At 44.2% G+C, this 25,718-nt stretch overlaps 3 pseudogenes; all 3 read right to left on the bottom strand.

The window, feature by feature from the left end:
- Positions 1-4,068: 4,068 nt before the first annotated feature.
- Positions 4,069-6,334, bottom strand: LOC147697056 (UDP-glucose:glycoprotein glucosyltransferase 1 pseudogene; annotated as a pseudogene).
- Positions 6,335-11,238: 4,904 nt separating this feature from the next.
- LOC147697055 (UDP-glucose:glycoprotein glucosyltransferase 1 pseudogene) lies at positions 11,239-13,698 on the bottom strand (annotated as a pseudogene).
- A 5,163-nt stretch (positions 13,699-18,861) lies between these two features.
- LOC147697054 (UDP-glucose:glycoprotein glucosyltransferase 1 pseudogene) lies at positions 18,862-21,323 on the bottom strand (annotated as a pseudogene).
- Between the last annotated feature and the right edge of the window lie 4,395 nt (positions 21,324-25,718).

Raw genomic sequence — 25,718 nt, 5'->3', positions numbered from 1 at the left:
ACAAGTAACGTTATGCCTGCAACAAGCCAGAACTATTGGCTTTGTCAATGGTTGCTAGTTGCATAAAATAAAAAAGCAGCAACCATGTCTTCCTTTAATATTGAAAATGCATCAGTTCTAAAATGGCGAGACTTTCACCCAAAACCAATTTTCATTCAATAGTATAATGCTTTATTCGATAGACTCAATATATAAAAAAAAAAAAAAAACAGGAATTAGCCTTCCTCACAGAAACTTTATCACGGTAAAGTCTATAGTCGAAGGGCCAAAAACACATATCACATGGCAGTTCCTAGACATTTGAACTATTAAAAAATCTTAATCATTCCATTGAGTCTCAGCAGAATCTGTCGTTTTTCTAAAGTTGAGAACAAGTGCATGAACCGCTGGATTAGATGCGTTCACTGCAGAGGATTAACCCGAAGATGCCAATAATGATTACAAGTGTATTCAGCAACGTGTGCATTTAGATAATTAAAGAGGTACTCTACTGTGCATCACCCAATCCAAACTCCTCCCACTCAAAACTGCTCTACACTCCACTTATCCCATTTTCAGTTAAATTCAGTAATGTCACTGCAAGCCTCATCTAGTTACATTGTTTTATGTCTAGAATAAAATTGAAACTGAGAGCTCCTGCCTACAACACAATCCAAACTAACTCTCCGATTTACCCCTCTAATCTTAAACTAGCTGGCAGCCTGAGAGGCCTACTGTGTGAAAACAAAATTCTTCTGGAAACGCCAAGAAACAACTCTCGTCCTCCCCCCCTCCCATTGAAATTGTATTGTGAGCCCCAAAGGCAACCCTATGGATGGTGTTGTAATTCACCACTCCCTCTAAAATGATGTCACTGCTGCAGCTTGTGCTTGCAGGTCGAGCAATACCTCGCCCTTCTGGCACATGCGCAGGAGGACATGTCCACAATTCAACGCATTTATTACTGTAGTATTGTGGGTATGCCCTGGCGAAATGACTGGACACACACACAAGTTGCTTGAACTGGTGGCCAGATACTAACTGAACCACGACCAGAGCTCTGGGCTATTTATTAACAATCCTGCGTGCCGGCCCGTGCAGACGCAGGGTCAGATCACTTTGGTCGTGCTTGTAGGGGGTGTGGCCAAGCATCCCCCAGGACACTTCAACACGGGCTAGCCCAATCCCGGGCAACACTACAAATACCAAGCAGCAAGTCATCATTTGATTCTAGCTGTTGGGCGTTCTCGCTCATCTTGCCTCTCCCTCGGGATAAGTAGGGCAACGACCCCTACGCTCATTAACACCAGTCGCCCCTGCATATGAGTGGGGATCTCCAGAACATATCCTGGATCGCAAACCTAGACTGTGCATTTGAAACAGGCAATGGCAAAAGATGTGTATAACTCCCTGGAGCAACAGGTGAGTGGCTCAACTCAGCCAAGGAGTTATGAGCAATAAGCCACAGACGTGCAAAGGAGAAGCACAGTAACATTTAATGTTCTTTAGGGAGGGACTAGAAGGCACAGCCCACAGGAGGGGAGTGGTCACAGTAGGGTTACCAGCCGTCCTGGATTTGCTCGGACTGTCCCGGGAGATTTCATTAAATTTAGCTCATGTCCCGGTTTTTAGAGAGGGAACGGCTGATAACGGCATAGGTGCATTTTCATGTTTTACAAAGCAGGAATAGTTAGCAGTTGTTTCAAGAAAGTAATTTAATTACCCGGCACGCTTCTGGGTTTCAAAATGGCATTTTATGTATGTTCTAACTGCCTGTTCTGTAATTCGCTGCTGAGGAGCGCTGTCATTATGTGCGCTGGCATGAAGTAAAACTGTAGTCCTTCTTCTATTTTAGTGAAATGCCCCAGTTTTTGGCTTTGCAATTCTGGTCACCCTAGGTCACAGTCTTCCAGGTGTAAGGCTTTGTGGGGGTAATGCATGAAGGATCCATATGCGTCCACTGGTCACAGGCAGCCAGCATAAAAATCTTTGAGCTTCAACCCACAAGCAACAGAAGTGCAGCTCACTGCATGCTATGGAAAGAGGCAAACGCCATACATGATCTAAGGAGTATATGCATGAGCGAGGGAGGGCAAATGTACAGTATACATGAGATTCACCACATGCGATGGATCTTAATAGTTTGAACAGGAGCGGTTGACTGAGGCGGGTAATCTTTAGAGTCTACCTAGGAGTAACAGAGGGCAATTGTGAGCCATGGCTCGGGTACAAGTAGCCAGTGCCCAAGGCCAGATCTGGACATGGAATCCCATAAACAAAGAACACAATCAAACCAAGACAAATAAATGTGATGGACCGCAGGTCCAAGAGGCTATAATGTTATAATGTTAATATAATTTATAATGCACACAAATCAACCCGGCGGAGGTGCAGACTGATTAGGCCTGAAAAATCACTGTTGTAAGAAGTGTCCTAGAATTGAAATGATTTGCACATTAGCGTATAGAAAATGGGAGCTTGTTCCACAGAAGGAGAGCCAGGTAAGAAAAGGATCTACCTCCCCAGCGAGATCTAGTGATACGTGGAACTGAGAGCAAGGCGTTATCACTAGCACTCAAAACTCTGCAAGACCGGACAAGCTTTTCAGAAAGATAGCTGGGCGCATTGCCCTGCAAGGACTTGTGAGTCAGGCAGCAAACCTTAAAGATAATTCTTTTGCGAATCGGTAGCCAATGAAGCATGTGCAGAAGAGAGGCAGAGGCCGTCCTAGCTGGAAGATTATGAACGAGATGAGCTGGCGTATTTTGAACAAATTTGCTTAGAGCAATCTCATTTATTGAAGATAAAAGAGCGTTACAATGGTCCAAGCGACTGAGGACAGATGATTGGACTAGCGTTTTCCTCACTGATGCTCCCACAAGAGACATTCACCTCTATGTGATACACAAAGTGGAGGTCTGAATCTTGCCTTGAAAGAGTCCAGCTAGGAGTGATAGAGGATCATCTCACAGGTGTGCTTTGGAACAGAGGCATCCAAGATAAATGCCATATTGAGTCCACCCAGCAGCTACAGAGGAGCAACCAACAGCATGCACTCATAACAGATATACCACAACAAATGCTCTGTAGTTCCCATCCAGGAGGAAACCAGAGAGATGCACTGGATACAGGCAGCTGGGAAAGATGTCATGTAGGGCCCACCGAGGAGGGGCAGGCGCAGCTTATAGCATGCGCTGGCTACAGGCAGCCATGATAGAGGATGTGTTCAGCCCTCGCAGGAGCCACACAGAGGCAGTGCATGGCAGTCACTGTTTATAGGCAACCATGCTAAATGATCTGTAGATTCCACTCAGCAGCTAATGAGAATGAACATACAGCATGCACGGATTACATACATTCCGTGATGAATGCTCTGTAATGCCCACCCAGGGGTTATGGAAGAAAGGGAGAACTCACAGAGGTGCACTGCAAAGCAGGCAGGAAGGTGAGATGATTTCTAGAGTCCACTCAGGAGCAACATAGGAGCAACTGATGCCATGCACTCATTAGAAAGCCATGATAACCGCTTTGTAGATCCCTCCCAGGAGCTGCAGAGCAGCAACCTACGGTATGAACTGCGATAAATGCTGTGTAATTCCCCCGAGCGCTTAGAGGGGAGGAACCCAGAGATGTGCACTGAAATACAGGCTGCAATAGTTAGACGCTTCCTAGAGTCCTCCCCGGAGCAACGTAGGAGCAATCTATGGCATGCTCTGGTTACAAAGCCGTGATATTGCTTTGTAGATCCTTCCCAGGAGCTACAAAGGAGACACCTATGTCATGCACTGCTGACACAAAACTGTGGGGAGCATAGTTATGCTCCACTCCCAGTCGCACTGCATAATAGGATATGTAATCCTCCAAGTTTCCACATTAAATTTATTCAATTTTTAGTCCATGTTGCTCGATGCTATTTTCCATGCTCTTCATGCTTTTTCAATTTTAATCCACATGCACGATTTCTATCATGCGTTTTGAATGCTTGCCATATTCAAGGCGTGCACATCTGGACGTCTTCAAGAATACGATCAGAACACAAGATGTTTCCAAGACAGCATTTCTTTCATTGACACCCAATGCATTTCGGGCTTAAAGTAGCCCTTTGTCAGGGGTAACTTTCTTGGTCAGGTAGTTCATGCTGTTGGCGACAGACGCAGTTTTCTCTTTGGAGTCCAAAAGAGTAAATCTTGCATAATCATCCACAAAACGATTATTGGAAGCAGTTAGGTCCAAGTACTGCCTCTCTGGTCCCAGGACTCTGGCATTGATCCTGGGAACGACATTGGGCTGGCTCATGATGTAGCCCACAACATCCTGCTCATTTGTCAATTCACCCAGGTACACAGCCCTTTGAAGAAAGCTGGTGGTGTCCAGGATTTTATGCATTGTCACAGTTTCTAGTTTGTCAGGATCTAGTTGATCTTTCTGAAAGGGCATACCATTGAACAGAACAATGGGTAGTGGCCCAACTCCTGTCTGCAGATAGTAAGGGTTCCCTTCCTTTCTGTTCTTGTCATAAACAGAATCACTGCGGAGAATGCTGCTGACTTCCACATATGGGTACTTCTCCTCCAAGACACTGATCACGTGTTCAACCTTCAGCTTATCCCCTGGCATTACTTTGTTGTGCACCGATATCACAGTCTGAAAAGCATGGAAGTTATCCATTTCTTCTGCAACATTGTTAAATGCTATAAGAAGGGCAACACCAGCATTTTCCAGCACATCACATCTTCAGAATCATCCACCACAAAAACTAGGCATGTGGTTACTTAAGAACATTTCTGCAACATTTATCAAATCAGATGTGATTTCATGGACTGGGTCAATGAGTAGAACAACGTTGTGGAATTTCTTTCTGATTTGTCGGATGACACCGGGGAATGTGGGACACAGAAATTCCTGAACATTGGAAGGCCATGAGTTGTACCTGCTGTCCAGTTCAAGGTTGTTGATCCATGCAATGCCTGAGTTCCGGATGTCCACAGCACAGTCTGAATCAGAGGGCTGAATGTTCAGCTTCAGAATGTTGTGTAAGGCAAGACCCTCAATTCCCATCCTATGCAATCCTTCCATTACCCGAACTTCATTGCGTAGAGTATCAAACAGACTGAAGATATCCTGTGAGTCAAGGTCAACATGCAATCCATTTATAAAGAGTGCGGAATCCCCAGGATGCAGTCCCAAAGTACCCTTGAAAAACTTTTGGTTTTCTTCTACTTCCATTCGGAGCTCTTGATTGACAACAGTTCTGCTCAATCGCCTGGCTTTGGTGGGAAAATTCTGGCTGAGGTCTTTCATAACCATTAGTGCTTCAGAATTTGGAGCAAACCGGATACGGGTAGCAGTCTGGTAACTGAGATCTTGCAGCTACCAGACTTTCAGTGGTGCTTTCAATGAGGTGATTTCGCTCTTTCAGCTCAGGGTACAACTGCCTCAGTTTGCAGAAGAGGAATCCTTGTACTTCATCTATGGGGTCATTTTGATCTATCACTGTGGTGTTCACTTCAGTCCCCATTACTTGTGTATCATCCTTTGCTTTGTACTCTGTGCTTTTAATGGCCAATTCCACTCCATAGCGTGAAAGGAAAACCTTTTCTTTGTTGGGATTTGCTATAAAATGTCGCAGCACATAGCCGATTTCACCACCATGAGCTTTTGCAGCAAACAACTGGTGTGCATTGGAAAACTCCTGATCACCAATGCCAGCATAAAGGATCACCACAGGGACATCAGGATTGAAGACTGGATATTTATGATCACCTTTGAACAAAAACTGCTTTGGTCTTTTAAGCGCAGTTTGCATTAGCTGACTCCAAAACATCGAAATTGCAAGTTGACTCTCCATGTACCACAAAGAAGAAGGTGCAGCCATCCGGGGGAGGTTCATCAGCAGCCATCTGCTGGAACGTCTGCACAGAGGCGGAGTAGGAGTGCAGCGACAAGCCAAACTTCAGCAGGTTCAGCTGCAATGGGAAGAGGTACTGAGTGGCTTTTCTTTATAATGAGCTGGTAGTTGGTGAAATCAGTACCTTTGTGCTCATGTGATGTGATTTCTGGACTTATCTCGACAAATGCCCAGAATTTTTCTTCTGCAACAATAAATAGCAATGGCCACTGAGGAGTGACAGAGAAGGAACCCACAGATAAACATTGGAAAACAGACAGTCCAGTTAGAAGCTATCTAGAGCCCCCCGTAGTAACAGAGGAGCAGTATACCACATGGACTGGCATCAGGCAGCCTTGGTAACCACTCCATAGATCTCACCCAGGAAGCACAGAGGAGCAGCAGCACACAGCATGGACTGAAATCCAGGTGGCCGTGGTACTGCTCCAGGGGAGGCTCTAGGCTCATGGTGGCCCTGGGCAGGAAGCGTAGGTTGGGGCCCCGGAAGAGGGGGTCCGGGAGGGGCGGAGCGCGGAGGCCAGTGAAGAGGGGGGGGTCAGGGTGTTTGGAAGTGGAACAGAGCCGGAGGCCGCCAAATTCCTGCCAGGGGCCGCCACGCAAATATGTATCCATCCTCAGAGGATTATTATATTAAGGATATATATTGGCGTGGCGGCCCCTGGGGTTTGGAGGCCCTGTGCAGGTGCACAGCTTGCACATGCCTAAGGCCGCCCCTGACTGCTCCATAGATCTCATCCAGGAACCACGGAGGAGCAGCGTAATCCAGGAACAACGGAGGAGCAGTGCACCGCATGGACTGAAATACAGGTAGCCATAGTAGCCACTCCATAGATCTCACACAGGAACCACAGAGGGGCAGCGTACAACATGGTTGGAAATACAGGCAGCCATGATACGAGGTCATTGGGGTCCACCACTAAGCACCTGGGTTGCCAAACTATGTAGGATGATTTTTCACTCACACCTGTTCTGACTATTAACAGTAGCACATTTAAAGCAAATGTTTGGGCACAGATATATATCTGTGCTAAAAGAAGATGAAAAAACAGAAAGAGTAGATGGATGGGTGCCGGAGAGACAGATGCATTGTTCTACATAGGGGCTGTATGAATTTGAAAAGTTTTATTCTTGACATCCTCACACTTTTTTTGCTAACCCTATGAAAGGAAAACATGCGAAAATACATGCAATTGGCCCTCTGAGTGAAGATCAAGACTCTTGAAATTCATTTAATTCCCTAATTTCTTAGTTTTGTACTCGAGTGTAAAGTTGCAAAGAGTCGGCAAAGAGATTTTAAAGAAATGATAGCATGTTTGAGTTCTATTGCAGGGAAATGCTATAATTGGGGTAGGAGCAAGGGAAGCATTAAACTCTGCAAACAACAGAGTGATGAATACTACCAAAGACGACTAACCAGGAGCTGCTCAAATCTATGCTTGTTTAATCAAAACTTTGCACACCCCGATTTTTAACCTTGTGTATGGGTTTTGTTTTTTCCACTTCAGTTTTGTTATTATTTTATATCCAACAATTACAAACATCTGTAATTGTATCGCATTGAAGTAGGTCCTTTGTTCCAGTATGCTTGTCATTGCTATTGCAAATGCTTTATCAACATCAGTCTGTACATTTCAGAACAAAAACTGAGCAATAAACAGAGCAACCCAATGACATATATCTAGTAAGAGACCCTTCAATCAGACAAACACTCAACATATGCTATGGCACATTACAGCTTCCCAGGCTTTCATCGTCCATTACCACCATGCGCAGTAAGTAGGATATCCAACAGCCTAGACCTCTTTAGGTTTAGCGAAGGTATGCCACTGTGCAGAGCAGCCCTCTGTTACATCATTGCAGTTAGCTAAATCACTTATCCAGCTTTGCACTCTGGGCATGGGCCACCACAACCAATGCATTGTCACACAACGTTTCACAAGTAGTAATGCTATAGCAGCATACTTCCTAAGGGCCATTGGCCTATCAGCAACACATCCCACCATTCTATCATGGGAGTAACTGGTATGTCTGAAGAAACCCTTGCCTCCATAGTTTAGGATACTTTTTTTTATAGTAATCCTGAATTACTGGACATGCCTGGCTAGATGTAAACGTCTACCCCTAAATCTGCCACACCGCTTTCAAAAGTCGTCTTGTCCATTCCTAAATTAACCGAGCCTCATTGGTGTATAGAGCAACCTACACAGGAACTTAAATCACACCATCATATATCTGCTACTCAAGGATAGTTCTTTGATTTGGCTGTAGCAGTAAATCCAACACTTATCTGATACCTTTGTCTCAGGTCTCTGTCCCACTGAGCTCTAGCGAGGGGGCCACGTATGCGTGGGGCCAAAGCACATAGGAGTAAAGAAGGGGCACATCTCCCTCTTGTACCCGCGCTGTCATTTTAGAGAGTGCAACACACTCCTGTGTCACAGGGGGGACATGTGATACAGGGCTTTCAGAGTGTGAATGATCCTACAATACAGCTGGATGGATAACAATGAGTTCCCCGCTCAATCCTCCAGAGCTTGTAAATTTAACATCCTCCCTTCCGGTAATAAATCTCTCATCACCTCCAGCCCTAATGCAGAAGAATCTTTTGAACCCCCTTCTCTGCCGTCAATGGAATGTGGAGGATCTCTGCCAACAGCAAAAGGGAAGAGTAGGGGGAAGCTGAATTGTTAGTTCATACCAGCTGCCCTGACTAGTTCATGCCAAGTGCAACCTGGAGCAGTTGTAGTGTCTATTATACAGGCCAGCCTTGTTGGTTGCCTTTAGTGCCTCCACTAGAATCAGTGATGTGCACGTTGGAAGAATCAGAATGGCGTTGAACCTACACGCGGATTCACACTAGCAGGAAAACGAGGCGAAAAAAGTGATCCCTGGCCATATGTTTAATTTGATACTCTTGACAAACAGGAGAACTTGGGGGTTTATTTGCCAGCCCTTCGTTACCTATTAGAAAGCGGCGACCCAAACATATCTAGAGCTACAGATCTTTGTCTACTGTCGTCAATGTAAGGAATCAAGACTCTTCTAGATTTTTACCATCCTCACACATAGGACGATGTATACCACGACGGTCCTTTAATAGCCTGTGTCCTGATGAGGCCCATATCTATTGGGCTGAAACGCGTCGACATTATTAAGAAGACCCCATCAAAAATGTATGTTGCAAAAATAGATCAATAAGGAGTGTTTAAATAAGAAAGGTCTAAATAATATACACCTTCTAGGCTCCTGCTCTGTTTTTTGGTAGATCTTGCTTTAAAGGAATGCTTTTTTTACTTTAGTAAGCGTCCTTCTTGTTAAAAAAAATGGGCTATAATACATAGAAAGGTTGAAAATATATGTGTTAGTATGACAATGTAAATATCTTGTATAGTTTGTGGTGAATATAAATGTGGTGTATATATATGTAGTTGTTGTATATATGTAGTCTATTGTATAACCATAACAAGAACATTTTCTGTCTATGAAAAAATAGAACAGTAATAAAAAAAAAAAATAATAATAAAAAAGAGCTACTCAGAAAGTTCCTTCTGTGTCATAGAGTTTGGTTTCAGATGAATATAAAATATAGATTTGTTCCGATATGAATTAATTCAAGCAGGAAGGGATAATTTATTTTTCTCTGTCCTCGAAATAGATTGATTATTATTTCCTATGCATCAGTTTTTGTTGAATATCCACTAGAATTAGGGCCTCATTTATGAAAAGTGTTGCATTGCTGCAGTAAAACAGAGATGCAACACTTTTCAGTGCACCCTCCTTGCGACGCCATGGATGCACCGGATTTACTGTACGGTGCTCCATATCGCAGAGTTTGACATTTACGTTAGGAATCCTGACAGATCTGTTGTGGCAAAATTGACACATTGCTGGAGTGTGCTTGGAAACTGACGCAACTCCAGCAATGTTTCGTTTCACATGGGGCATGGAGGACATTGTCCACTCTTTTCCCTGTGTGTGGGTGTGAATCCTGGGGATGGCAGATCTGTCGATTAATGTGGATCAGCAATTGGTGATCAGGCACATGTGGGTGGACGTAACATTTTGTTATTATACCTTGTATGTCATAACTTGTGATATTGTGTTTTGATTCTATGTTGTGCTTAATCTATGTTCTGTGCTAGAAATAGACAGGATTTACTCAGGGAACAAACAAAATAGTTAATAGTGGCTGGTGATGTAAAGGGAGGAGGCGTCACAAGGGGCAGAGCCCTGAGCAGCTTTTCATAACTGTCATCCTATGCAATATTCATTACAAACACTAACCTCAAAGAAATTGTCAACATTGAAAAAATGATGATAATGCTAGTCTGTCTTAATTAATTGGTGACAACTCTACTGCATTTTAAGATAGCTAAGGAGGTTAAGGCACCTGGGGCCTCATTTATGAGAAATGACGCATCGCTGCGTGAAAGCAGCGATGCGTCACTTCTCAGTGAGCACTCCTTGCGACATTCCTGATCCGTCATATTTAATGTATGACGCATCATGTCGCAAGGAGTTACAGCTACGTCAGTATTTCTGACGTATCTGTAAGCGCAAAAGTGTCGCATTGCTGGAGTGTGTCACAAAAGTTACGCAACTCCATCAATGCGCCCTTTCACATGGGGCAAGCCCCATGTGAAAGGGCCTGCGTCAGTCTTACGCCTGCTGTGAGGCAGGTGCAAGATTTAGATGCAACGGCTTCCTAAAAGTGACGCAGTGAAATCTCATAGATTTCACTGCGTCACTTCTATGACCCTTCCTTGCGTCAATAGGCCCCCCTTGCATACATTATACCTGGCGCAGGTATAATGTGGCGCAGGGATTTACAAAGTGACGCATCTACCTATATGCGTCACTTTGTAAATATGCTTAGAGGGGAGGAACCCAGAGATGTGCACTGAAATACAGGCTGCAAAAGTTAGACGCTTCCTAGAGTCCTCCCCGGAGCACCGATGGAGCAATCTATGGCATGCTCTGGTTCCAAAGCTGTGATATTGCTTCGTAGATCCTTCCCAGGAACTACAAAGGAGACACCTATGTCATGCACTGCTGACACGAAACTGCGGGGAGCATAGTTATGCTCCACTCCCAGTCGCACTGCATAATAGGATATGTAATCCTCCAAGTTTCCACATTGAATTTATTCAATTTTTAGTCCATGTTGCTCGATGCTATTTTCCATGCTCTTCATGCTTTTTTCAATTTTAATCCACATGCATTTCTATCATGCGTTTTGAATGCTTGCCATATTCAAGGCGTGCCCATCTAGACCTCTTCAAGAATATGATCAGAACACAAGATTTATCCAAGACAGCATTTCTTCTATTGACACCCTATGCATTTCAGGCTTAAAATAGCCCTTTGTCAGGGGTAACTTCCTTGGTCAGGTAGTTCATGCTGTTGGCGACAGACGCAGTTTTCTCTTTGGAGTCCAAAAGAGTAAATCTTGCATAATCATCCACAAAACGATTATTGGAAGCAGTTAGGTCCAAGTACTGCCTCTCTGGTCCCAGGACTCTGGCATTGATCCTGGGAACGACAATGGGCTGGCTCATGATGTAGTCCACAATATCCTGCTCATTTGTCAATTCACCCAGGTACACAGCCCTGTGAAAAAAGCTGGTGGTGTCCAGGATTTTATGCATTGTCACAGTTTCTAGTTCGTCAGGATCTAGTTGATCTTTCTGAAAGGGCATACCATTGAACAGAACAATGGGTAGTGGCCCAACTCCTGTCTGCAGATAGTAATGGTTCCCTTCCTTTCTGTTTTTGTCGTACACAGAATCACTGCGGAGTATGCTGCTGACTTCCACATGTGGGTACTTCTTCTCCAAGACACTGATCACGTGTTCAACCTTCAGCTTATCCCCTGGCATTACTTTGTTGTACACCGATATCACAGTCTGAAAAGCATGGTAGTTATCCATTTCTTCTGCAACATAGTTAAATGCTCTGAGAAGGGCAACACCAGCCTTTTCCAGCCCATCCACATCTTCAGAATCATCCACCACAAAAACTAGGCATGTGGTTACTTAAGAACAGTTCTGCAACATTTATCAAATCAGATGTGATTTCATGGACTGGGTCAATGAGGAGAACAAAGTTGTGGAATTTCTTTCTGATTTGTCGGATGACACCGGGGAATGTGGGACGCAGAAATTCCTGAACATTGGAAGGCCATGAGTTGTACCTGTTCCTCTTATTCTCAATTTAGGTCTCTCCTCAAAACCCATCTTTTCCGTAGTGTTTATACTTAAGCTTTTTATACCCCCCCCCCCTGCCTCTCACCAAATAAGTTGCACAGCGCCAAGAAACCGTCCGGTGTATGCTGCGCTTTATAAGTAATTTTTACATTTACATTTACATTTACCTGCTGTCCAGTTCAAGGTTGTTGATCCATGCAATGCCTGCGTTCCGGATGTCCACGGCACAGTCTGAATCAGAGGGCTGAATGTTCAGCTTCAGAATGTTGTGTAAGGCAAGACCCTCAATTCCCATCCTATGCAATCCTTCCATTACCCGAACTTCATTGCGTAGAGTGTCAAACAGACTGAAGATATCCTGTGAGTCAAGGTCAACATGCAATCCCTTTATAAAGAGTGCAGAATCCCCAGGGTGCAGTCCCAAAGTACCCTTGAAAAACTTTTGGTTTTCTTCCACTTCCATTCGGAGCTCTTGATTGACAACAGTCCTGCTCTATCGCCTGGCTTTGGTCGGAAAATTCTGGCTGAGGTCTTTCATAATCATTAGTGCTTCAGAATTTGGAGCAGACGGGATACGGGTAGCAGTCTGGTAACTGAGATCTTGCAGCTACCAGACTTTCAGTGGTGCCATCTCATTGGTGCTTTCAACTAGGTGATTTCGCTCTTTCGGCTTAGGGTACAACTGCCTCAGTTTGCAGAAGAGGAATCCTTGTACTTCATCTATGGGGTCATTTTGATCTATCACTGTGGTGTTCACTTCAGTCCCTATTACTTGTGTATCATCCTTTGCTTTGTACTCTGTGCTTTTAATGGCCAATTCCACTCCATAGCCTGAAAGGAAAACCTTTTATTTGTTGGGATTTGCTATAAAATGTCGCCGCAGATAGCCAATTTCACCACCACGAGCTTTTGCAGCAAGCAACTGGCGTGGATTGGAAAACTCCTGAGCACCAATGCCAGCATAAAGGATCACCACAGGGACATCAGGATTGAAGACTGGATATTTATGATTACCTTTGAACAAAAACTGCTTTGGCTTTTTAAGGGCAGTTTGCATTAGCTGACTCCAAAACATCGAAATTGCAAGTTGACTCTCCATGTACCACAAAGAAGAAGATGCAGCCATCCGGGGGAGGTTCATCAGCAGCCATCTGCTGGGACGTCTGCACAGAGGCGGAGTAGGAGCGCAGCGACAAGCCAAACTTCAGCACGTTCAGCTGCAATGGGAAGAGGTACTGACTGGCTTTCTTCATAATGAGCTGGTAGTTGGTGAAATCAGTACCTTTGTGCTCATGTGATGTGATTTCTGGACTGGTCTCGACAGATGCCCAGAATTTTTCTTCTGCAACAATAAATAGCAATGGCCACTGAGGAGTGACAGAGAAGGAACCCACAGATAAACATTGGAAAACAGACAGCCCAGTTAGAAGCTATCTAGAGCCCCACGTAGTAACAGAGGAGCAGTATACCACATGGACTGGCATCAGGCAGCCTTGGTAACCACTCCATAGATCTCACCCAGGAAGCACAGAGGAGCAGCAGCACACAGCATGGACTGAAATCCAGGTGGCCGTGGTACTGCTCCAGGGGAGGCTCTAGGCTCATGGTGGCCCTGGGCAGAGAGCGTAGGTAGGGGGCCCCGGAAGAGGGGGTCTGGGCTGGGCGGAGTCCCCCAGAGCTCAGGAAGGTGTTTTAATAAAACGTCCAGAAAAGGCGTTAGATGACCAGTACCTGCGGCTGCTCCTACCCTTCCGAATTCGTCTCAGAACGATAAAATTTAGGAGGAGGAGGGTATTGCGACACACAACGTGAGGGACTGGCACAGACGGCTGCAGTGCCAAGGCCATGACAGGGGCCTCGGACCCACAGCCCCCTCACAGAGAAAGAAGTGGTGGGCTCCTTGCCCAGAAACATTAATATCGATGAGGCGCGTAGGCCAGTGAAGGGGGGGGTCAGGGTGTTTGGAAGTGGAACAGAGCCGGAGGCCGCCAAATTCCTGCCAGGGGCAGCCACGCAAATATGTATCCATCCTCAGAGGATTATTATATTAAGGATATATATTGGCATGGCAGCCATTGGCGTTTGGAGGCCCTGTGCAGGTGCACAGCTTGCACATGCCTAAGGCCGCCCCTGACTGCTCCATAGATCTCATCCAGGAACCACGGAGGAGCAGCGTAATCCAGGAACCACGGAGGAGCAGTGCACAGCATGGACTGAAATACAGGTAGCCATAGGAACCACTCCATAGATCTAACCCAGCAACCACAGAGGGGCAGCGTACAGCATGGATGGAAATACAGGCAGCCATGATACGAGGTCAGTGGGGTCCACCACTAAGCACCTGGGTTGCCAAACTATGTAGGGTGATTTTTCACTCACACCTGTTCTGACTATTAACAGTAGCACATTTAAATCAAATGTTTGGCCACAGATATATATCTGTGCTAAAAGAAGATGAAAAAACAGAAAGAGTAGATGGATGGGTGCCGGAGAGACAGATGCATTGTTCTACATAGGGGCTGTATGAATTTGAAAAGTTTTATTCTTGACATCCTCACACTTTTTTTGCTAACCCTATGAAAGGAAAACATGCGAAAATACATGCAATTGGCCCTCTGAGTGAAGATCAAGACTCTTGAAATTCATTTAATTCCCTAATTTCTTAGTTTTGTACTCGAGTGTAAAGTTGCAAAGAGTCGGCAAAGAGATTTTAAAGAAATGATAGCATGTTTGAGTTCTATTGCAGGGAAATGCTATAATTGGGGTAGGAGCAAGGGAAGCATTAAACTCTGCAAACAACAGAGTGATGAATACTACCAAAGACGACTAACCAGGAGCTGCTCAAATCTATGCTTGTTTAATCAAAACTTTGCACACCCCGATTTTTAACCTTGTGTATGGGTTTTGTTTTTTCCACTTCAGTTTTGTTATTATTTTATATCCAACAATTACAAACATCTGTAATTGTATCGCATTGAAGTAGGTCCTTTGTTCCAGTATGCTTGTCATTGCTATTGCAAATGCTTTATCAACATCAGTCTGTACATTTCAGAACAAAAACTGAGCAATAAACAGAGCAACCCAATGATATATATCTAGTAAGAGACCCTTCAATCAGACAAACACTCAACATATGCTATGGCACATTACAGCTTCCCAGGCTTTCATCGTCCATTACCACCATGCGCAGTAAGTAGGATATCCAACAGCCTAGACCTCTTTAGGTTTAGCGAAGGTATGCCACTGTGCAGAGCAGCCCTCTGTTACATCATTGCAGTTAGCTAAATCACTTATCCAGCTTTGCACTCTGGGCATGGGCCACCACAACCAATGCATTGTCACACAACGTTTCACAAGTAGTAATGCTATAGCAGCATACTTCCTAAGGGCCATTGGCCTATCAGCAACACATCCCACCATTCTATCATGGGAGTAACTGGTATGTCTGAAGAAACCCTTGCCTCCATAGTTTAGGATACTTTTTTTTATAGTAATCCTGAATTACTGGACATGCCTGGCTAGATGTAAACGTCTACCCCTAAATCTGCCACACCGCTTTCAAAAGTCGTCTTGTCCATTCCTAAATTAACCGAGCCTCATTGGTGTATAGAGCAACCTACACAGGAACTTAAATCACACCATCATATATCTGCTACTCAAGGATAGTTCTTTGATTTGGCTGTAGCAGTAAATCCAACACTTATCTGATACCTTTGTCTCAGGTCTCTGTCCCACTGAGCTCTAGCGAGGGGGCCACGTATGCGTGGGGCCAAAGCACATAGGAGTAAAGAAGGGGCACATCTCCCTCTTGTACCCGCGCTGTCATTTTAGAGAGTGCAACACACTCCTGTGTCACAGGGGGGACATGTGATACAGGGCTTTCAGAGTGTGAATGATCCTACAATACAGCTGGATGGATAACAATGAGTTCCCCGCTCAATCCTCCAGAGCTTGTAAATTTAACATCCTCCCTTCCGGTAATAAATCTCTCATCACCTCCAGCCCTAATGCAGAAGAATCTTTTGAACCCCCTTCTCTGCCGTCAATGGAATGTGGAGGATCTCTGCCAACAGCAAAAGGGAAGAGTAGGGGGAAGCTGAATTGTTAGTTCATACCAGCTGCCCTGACTAGTTCATGCCAAGTGCAACCTGGAGCAGTTGTAGTGTCTATTATACAGGCCAGCCTTGTTGGTTGCCTTTAGTGCCTCCACTAGAATCAGTGATGTGCACGTTGGAAGAATCAGAATGGCGTTGAACCTACACGCGGATTCACACTAGCAGGAAAACGAGGCGAAAAAAGTGATCCCTGGCCATATGTTTAATTTGATACTCTTGACAAACAGGAGAACTTGGGGGTTTATTTGCCAGCCCTTCGTTACCTATTAGAAAGCGGCGACCCAAACATATCTAGAGCTACAGATCTTTGTCTACTGTCGTCAATGTAAGGAATCAAGACTCTTCTAGATTTTTACCATCCTCACACATAGGACGATGTATACCACGACGGTCCTTTAATAGCCTGTGTCCTGATGAGGCCCATATCTATTGGGCTGAAACGCGTCGACATTATTAAGAAGACACCATCAAAAATGTATGTTGCAAAAATAGATCAATAAGGAGTGTTTAAATAAGAAAGGTCTAAATAATATACACCTTCTAGGCTCCTGCTCTGTTTTTTGGTAGATCTTGCTTTAAAGGAATGCTTTTTTTACTTTAGTAAGCATCCTTCTTGTTAAAAAAAATGGGCTATAATACATAGAAAGGTTGAAAATATATGTGTTAGTATGACAATGTAAATATCTTGTATAGTTTGTGGTGAATATAAATGTGGTGTATATATATGTAGTTGTTGTATATATGTAGTCTATTGTATAACCATAACAAGAACATTTTCTGTCTATGAAAAAATAGAACAGTAATAAAAAAAAAAAATAATAATAAAAAAGAGCTACTCAGAAAGTTCCTTCTGTGTCATAGAGTTTGGTTTCAGATGAATATAAAATATAGATTAGTTCCGATATGATTTAATTCAAGCAGGAAGGGATAATTTATTTTTCTCTGTCCTCGAAATAGATTGATTATTATTTCCTATGCATCAGTTTTTGTTGAATATCCACTAGAATTAGGGCCTCATTTATGAAAAGTGTTGCATTGCTGCAGTAAAACAGAGATGCAACACTTTTCAGTGCACCCTCCTTGCGACGCCATGGATGCACCGGATTTACTGTACGGTGCTCCATATCGCAGAGTTTGACATTTACGTTAGGAATCCTGACAGATCTGTTGTGGCAAAATTGACACATTGCTGGAGTGTGCTTGGAAACTGACGCAACTCCAGCAATGTTTCGTTTCACATGGGGCATGGAGGACATTGTCCACTCTTTTCCCTGTGTGTGGGTGTGAATCCTGGGGATGGCAGATCTGTCGATTAATGTGGATCAGCAATTGGTGATCAGGCACATGTGGGTGGACGTAACATTTTGTTATTATACCTTGTATGTCATAACTTGTGATATTGTGTTTTGATTCTATGTTGTGCTTAATCTATGTTCTGTGCTAGAAATAGACAGGATTTACTCAGGGAACAAACAAAATAGTTAATAGTGGCTGGTGATGTAAAGGGAGGAGGCGTCACAAGGGGCAGAGCCCTGAGCAGCTTTTCATAACTGTCATCCTATGCAATATTCATTACAAACACTAACCTCAAAGAAATTGTCAACATTGAAAAAATGATGATAATGCTAGTCTGTCTTAATTAATTGGTGACAACTCTACTGCATTTTAAGATAGCTAAGGAGGTTAAGGCACCTGGGGCCTCATTTATGAGAAATGACGCATCGCTGCGTGAAAGCAGCGATGCGTCACTTCTCAGTGAGCACTCCTTGCGACATTCCTGATCCGTCATATTTAATGTATGACGCATCATGTCGCAAGGAGTTACAGCTACGTCAGTATTTCTGACGTATCTGTAAGCGCAAAAGTGTCGCATTGCTGGAGTGTGTCACAAAAGTTACGCAACTCCATCAATGCGCCCTTTCACATGGGGCAAGCCCCATGTGAAAGGGCCTGCGTCAGTCTTACGCCTGCTGTGAGGCAGGTGCAAGATTTAGATGCAACGGCTTCCTAAAAGTGACGCAGTGAAATCTCATAGATTTCACTGCGTCACTTCTATGACCCTTCCTTGCGTCAATAGGCCCCCCTTGCATACATTATACCTGGCGCAGGTATAATGTGGCGCAGGGATTTACAAAGTGACGCATCTACCTATATGCGTCACTTTGTAAATATGCTTAGAGGGGAGGAACCCAGAGATGTGCACTGAAATACAGGCTGCAAAAGTTAGACGCTTCCTAGAGTCCTCCCCGGAGCACCGATGGAGCAATCTATGGCATGCTCTGGTTCCAAAGCTGTGATATTGCTTCGTAGATCCTTCCCAGGAACTACAAAGGAGACACCTATGTCATGCACTGCTGACACGAAACTGCGGGGAGCATAGTTATGCTCCACTCCCAGTCGCACTGCATAATAGGATATGTAATCCTCCAAGTTTCCACATTGAATTTATTCAATTTTTAGTCCATGTTGCTCGATGCTATTTTCCATGCTCTTCATGCTTTTTTCAATTTTAATCCACATGCATTTCTATCATGCGTTTTGAATGCTTGCCATATTCAAGGCGTGCCCATCTAGACCTCTTCAAGAATATGATCAGAACACAAGATTTATCCAAGACAGCATTTCTTCTATTGACACCCTATGCATTTCAGGCTTAAAATAGCCCTTTGTCAGGGGTAACTTCCTTGGTCAGGTAGTTCATGCTGTTGGCGACAGACGCAGTTTTCTCTTTGGAGTCCAAAAGAGTAAATCTTGCATAATCATCCACAAAACGATTATTGGAAGCAGTTAGGTCCAAGTACTGCCTCTCTGGTCCCAGGACTCTGGCATTGATCCTGGGAACGACAATGGGCTGGCTCATGATGTAGTCCACAATATCCTGCTCATTTGTCAATTCACCCAGGTACACAGCCCTGTGAAAAAAGCTGGTGGTGTCCAGGATTTTATGCATTGTCACAGTTTCTAGTTCGTCAGGATCTAGTTGATCTTTCTGAAAGGGCATACCATTGAACAGAACAATGGGTAGTGGCCCAACTCCTGTCTGCAGATAGTAATGGTTCCCTTCCTTTCTGTTTTTGTCGTACACAGAATCACTGCGGAGTATGCTGCTGACTTCCACATGTGGGTACTTCTTCTCCAAGACACTGATCACGTGTTCAACCTTCAGCTTATCCCCTGGCATTACTTTGTTGTACACCGATATCACAGTCTGAAAAGCATGGTAGTTATCCATTTCTTCTGCAACATAGTTAAATGCTCTGAGAAGGGCAACACCAGCCTTTTCCAGCCCATCCACATCTTCAGAATCATCCACCACAAAAACTAGGCATGTGGTTACTTAAGAACAGTTCTGCAACATTTATCAAATCAGATGTGATTTCATGGACTGGGTCAATGAGGAGAACAAAGTTGTGGAATTTCTTTCTGATTTGTCGGATGACACCGGGGAATGTGGGACGCAGAAATTCCTGAACATTGGAAGGCCATGAGTTGTACCTGTTCCTCTTATTCTCAATTTAGGTCTCTCCTCAAAACCCATCTTTTCCGTAGTGTTTATACTTAAGCTTTTTATACCCCCCCCCCCCCTGCCTCTCACCAAATAAGTTGCACAGCGCCAAGAAACCGTCCGGTGTATGCTGCGCTTTATAAGTAATTTTTACATTTACATTTACATTTACCTGCTGTCCAGTTCAAGGTTGTTGATCCATGCAATGCCTGCGTTCCGGATGTCCACGGCACAGTCTGAATCAGAGGGCTGAATGTTCAGCTTCAGAATGTTGTGTAAGGCAAGACCCTCAATTCCCATCCTATGCAATCCTTCCATTACCCGAACTTCATTGCGTAGAGTGTCAAACAGACTGAAGATATCCTGTGAGTCAAGGTCAACATACAATCCCTTTATAAAGAGTGCAGAATCCCCAGGGTGCAGTCCCAAAGTACCCTTGAAAAACTTTTGGTTTTCTTCCACTTCCATTCGGAGCTCTTGATTGACAACAGTCCTGCTCTATCGCCTGGCTTTGGTCGGAAAATTCTGGCTGAGGTCTTTCATAATCATTAGTGCTTCAGAATTTGGAGCAGACGGGATACGGGTAGCAGTCTGGTAACTGAGATCTTGCAGCTACCAGACTTTCAGTGGTGCCATCTCATTGGTGCTTTCAACTAGGTGATTTCGCTCTTTCGGCTTAGGGTACAACTGCCTCAGTTTGCAGAAGAGGAATCCTTGTACTTCATCTATGGGGTCATTTTGATCTATCACTGTGGTGTTCACTTCAGTCCCTATTACTTGTGTATCATCCTTTGCTTTGTACTCTGTGCTTTTAATGGCCAATTCCACTCCATAGCCTGAAAGGAAAACCTTTTATTTGTTGGGATTTGCTATAAAATGTCGCCGCAGATAGCCAATTTCACCACCACGAGCTTTTGCAGCAAGCAACTGGCGTGGATTGGAAAACTCCTGAGCACCAATGCCAGCATAAAGGATCACCACAGGGACATCAGGATTGAAGACTGGATATTTATGATTACCTTTGAACAAAAACTGCTTTGGCTTTTTAAGGGCAGTTTGCATTAGCTGACTCCAAAACATCGAAATTGCAAGTTGACTCTCCATGTACCACAAAGAAGAAGATGCAGCCATCCGGGGGAGGTTCATCAGCAGCCATCTGCTGGGACGTCTGCACAGAGGCGGAGTAGGAGCGCAGCGACAAGCCAAACTTCAGCACGTTCAGCTGCAATGGGAAGAGGTACTGACTGGCTTTCTTCATAATGAGCTGGTAGTTGGTGAAATCAGTACCTTTGTGCTCATGTGATGTGATTTCTGGACTGGTCTCGACAGATGCCCAGAATTTTTCTTCTGCAACAATAAATAGCAATGGCCACTGAGGAGTGACAGAGAAGGAACCCACAGATAAACATTGGAAAACAGACAGCCCAGTTAGAAGCTATCTAGAGCCCCATGTAGTAACAGAGGAGCAGTATACCACATGGACTGGCATCAGGCAGCCTTGGTAACCACTCCATAGATCTCACCCAGGAAGCACAGAGGAGCAGCAGCACACAGCATGGACTGAAATCCAGGTGGCCGTGGTACTGCTCCAGGGGAGGCTCTAGGCTCATGGTGGCCCTGGGCAGAGAGCGTAGGTAGGGGGCCCCGGAAGAGGGGGTCTGGGCTGGGCGGAGTCCCCCAGAGCTCAGGAAGGTGTTTTAATAAAACGTCCAGAAAAGGCGTTAGATGACCAGTACCTGCGGCTGCTCCTACCCTTCCGAATTCGTCTCAGAACGATAAAATTTAGGAGGAGGAGGGTATTGCGACACACAACGTGAGGGACTGGCACAGACGGCTGCAGTGCCAAGGCCATGACAGGGGCCTCGGACCCACAGCCCCCTCACAGAGAAAGAAGTGGTGGGCTCCTTGCCCAGAAACATTAATATCGATGAGGCGCGTAGGCCAGTGAAGGGGGGGGTCAGGGTGTTTGGAAGTGGAACAGAGCCGGAGGCCGCCAAATTCCTGCCAGGGGCAGCCACGCAAATATGTATCCATCCTCAGAGGATTATTATATTAAGGATATATATTGGCATGGCAGCCATTGGCGTTTGGAGGCCCTGTGCAGGTGCACAGCTTGCACATGCCTAAGGCCGCCCCTGACTGCTCCATAGATCTCATCCAGGAACCACGGAGGAGCAGCGTAATCCAGGAACCACGGAGGAGCAGTGCACAGCATGGACTGAAATACAGGTAGCCATAGGAACCACTCCATAGATCTAACCCAGCAACCACAGAGGAGCAGCGTACAGCATGGATGGAAATACAGGCAGCCATGATACGAGGTCAGTGGGGTCCACCACTAAGCACCTGGGTTGCCAAACTATGTAGGGTGATTTTTCACTCACACCTGTTCTGACTATTAACAGTAGCACATTTAAAGCAAATGTTTGGGCACAGATATATATCTGTGCTAAAAGAAGATGAAAAAACAGAAAGAGTAGATGGATGGGTGCCGGAGAGACAGATGCATTGTTCTACATAGGGGCTGTATGAATTTGAAAAGTTTTATTCTTGACATCCTCACACTTTTTTTGCTAACCCTATGAAAGGAAAACATGCGAAAATACATGCAATTGGCCCTCTGAGTGAAGATCAAGACTCTTGAAATTCATTTAATTCCCTAATTTCTTAGTTTTGTACTCGAGTGTAAAGTTGCAAAGAGTCGGCAAAGAGATTTTAAAGAAATGATAGCATGTTTGAGTTCTATTGCAGGGAAATGCTATAATTGGGGTAGGAGCAAGGGAAGCATTAAACTCTGCAAACAACAGAGTGATGAATACTACCAAAGACGACTAACCAGGAGCTGCTCAAATCTATGCTTGTTTAATCAAAACTTTGCACACCCCGATTTTTAACCTTGTGTATGGGTTTTGTTTTTTCCACTTCAGTTTTGTTATTATTTTATATCCAACAATTACAAACATCTGTAATTGTATCGCATTGAAGTAGGTCCTTTGTTCCAGTATGCTTGTCATTGCTATTGCAAATGCTTTATCAACATCAGTCTGTACATTTCAGAACAAAAACTGAGCAATAAACAGAGCAACCCAATGACATATATCTAGTAAGAGACCCTTCAATCAGACAAACACTCAACATATGCTATGGCACATTACAGCTTCCCAGGCTTTCATCGTCCATTACCACCATGCGCAGTAAGTAGGATATCCAACAGCCTAGACCTCTTTAGGTTTAGCGAAGGTATGCCACTGTGCAGAGCAGCCCTCTGTTACATCATTGCAGTTAGCTAAATCACTTATCCAGCTTTGCACTCTGGGCATGGGCCACCACAACCAATGCATTGTCACACAACGTTTCACAAGTAGTAATGCTATAGCAGCATACTTCCTAAGGGCCATTGGCCTATCAGCAACACATCCCACCATTCTATCATGGGAGTAACTGGTATGTCTGAAGAAACCCTTGCCTCCATAGTTTAGGATACTTTTTTTTATAGTAATCCTGAATTACTGGACATGCCTGGCTAGATGTAAACGTCTACCCCTAAATCTGCCACACCGCTTTCAAAAGTCGTCTTGTCCATTCCTAAATTAACCGAGCCTCATTGGTGTATAGAGCAACCTACACAGGAACTTAAATCACACCATCATATATCTGCTACTCAAGGATAGTTCTTTGATTTGGCTGTAGCAGTAAATCCAACACTTATCTGATACCTTTGTCTCAGGTCTCTGTCCCACTGAGCTCTAGCGAGGGGGCCACGTATGCGTGGGGCCAAAGCACATAGGAGTAAAGAAGGGGCACATCTCCCTCTTGTACCCGCGCTGTCATTTTAGAGAGTGCAACACACTCCTGTGTCACAGGGGGGACATGTGATACAGGGCTTTCAGAGTGTGAATGATCCTACAATACAGCTGGATGGATAACAATGAGTTCCCCGCTCAATCCTCCAGAGCTTGTAAATTTAACATCCTCCCTTCCGGTAATAAATCTCTCATCACCTCCAGCCCTAATGCAGAAGAATCTTTTGAACCCCCTTCTCTGCCGTCAATGGAATGTGGAGGATCTCTGCCAACAGCAAAAGGGAAGAGTAGGGGGAAGCTGAATTGTTAGTTCATACCAGCTGCCCTGACTAGTTCATGCCAAGTGCAACCTGGAGCAGTTGTAGTGTCTATTATACAGGCCAGCCTTGTTGGTTGCCTTTAGTGCCTCCACTAGAATCAGTGATGTGCACGTTGGAAGAATCAGAATGGCGTTGAACCTACACACGGATTCACACTAGCAGGAAAACGAGGCGAAAAAAGTGATCCCTGGCCATATGTTTAATTTGATACTCTTGACAAACAGGAGAACTTGGGGGTTTATTTGCCAGCCCTTCGTTACCTATTAGAAAGCGGCGACCCAAACATATCTAGAGCTACAGATCTTTGTCTACTGTCGTCAATGTAAGGAATCAAGACTCTTCTAGATTTTTACCATCCTCACACATAGGACGATGTATACCACGACGGTCCTTTAATAGCCTGTGTCCTGATGAGGCCCATATCTATTGGGCTGAAACGCGTCGACATTATTAAGAAGACACCATCAAAAATGTATGTTGCAAAAATAGATCAATAAGGAGTGTTTAAATAAGAAAGGTCTAAATAATATACACCTTCTAGGCTCCTGCTCTGTTTTTTGGTAGATCTTGCTTTAAAGGAATGCTTTTTTTACTTTAGTAAGCATCCTTCTTGTTAAAAAAAATGGGCTATAATACATAGAAAGGTTGAAAATATATGTGTTAGTATGACAATGTAAATATCTTGTATAGTTTGTGGTGAATATAAATGTGGTGTATATATATGTAGTTGTTGTATATATGTAGTCTATTGTATAACCATAACAAGAACATTTTCTGTCTATGAAAAAATAGAACAGTAATAAAAAAAAATAATATTAATAAAAAAGAGCTACTCAGAAAGTTCCTTCTGTGTCATAGAGTTTGGTTTCAGATGAATATAAAATATAGATTAGTTCCGATATGATTTAATTCAAGCAGGAAGGGATAATTTATTTTTCTCTGTCCTCGAAATAGATTGATTATTATTTCCTATGCATCAGTTTTTGTTGAATATCCACTAGAATTAGGGCCTCATTTATGAAAAGTGTTGCATTGCTGCAGTAAAACAGAGATGCAACACTTTTCAGTGCACCCTCCTTGCGACGCCATGGATGCACCGGATTTACTGTACGGTGCTCCATATCGCAGAGTTTGACATTTACGTTAGGAATCCTGACAGATCTGTTGTGGCAAAATTGACACATTGCTGGAGTGTGCTTGGAAACTGACGCAACTCCAGCAATGTTTCGTTTCACATGGGGCATGGAGGACATTGTCCACTCTTTTCCCTGTGTGTGGGTGTGAATCCTGGGGATGGCAGATCTGTCGATTAATGTGGATCAGCAATTGGTGATCAGGCACATGTGGGTGGACGTAACATTTTGTTATTATACCTTGTATGTCATAACTTGTGATATTGTGTTTTGATTCTATGTTGTGCTTAATCTATGTTCTGTGCTAGAAATAGACAGGATTTACTCAGGGAACAAACAAAATAGTTAATAGTGGCTGGTGATGTAAAGGGAGGAGGCGTCACAAGGGGCAGAGCCCTGAGCAGCTTTTCATAACTGTCATCCTATGCAATATTCATTACAAACACTAACCTCAAAGAAATTGTCAACATTGAAAAAATGATGATAATGCTAGTCTGTCTTAATTAATTGGTGACAACTCTACTGCATTTTAAGATAGCTAAGGAGGTTAAGGCACCTGGGGCCTCATTTATGAGAAATGACGCATCGCTGCGTGAAAGCAGCGATGCGTCACTTCTCAGTGAGCACTCCTTGCGACATTCCTTATCCGTCATATTTAATGTATGACGCATCATGTCGCAAGGAGTTACAGCTACGTCAGTATTTCTGACGTATCTGTAAGCGCAAAAGTGTCGCATTGCTGGAGTGTG

The sequence above is a fragment of the Lissotriton vulgaris genome, chromosome 8 (assembly GCF_964263255.1).
Source record: "Lissotriton vulgaris chromosome 8, aLisVul1.2, whole genome shotgun sequence".
Taxonomy (NCBI): Eukaryota; Metazoa; Chordata; class Amphibia; order Caudata; family Salamandridae; genus Lissotriton; species Lissotriton vulgaris.
This window is presented reverse-complemented; position numbering and strand designations above follow the sequence as displayed.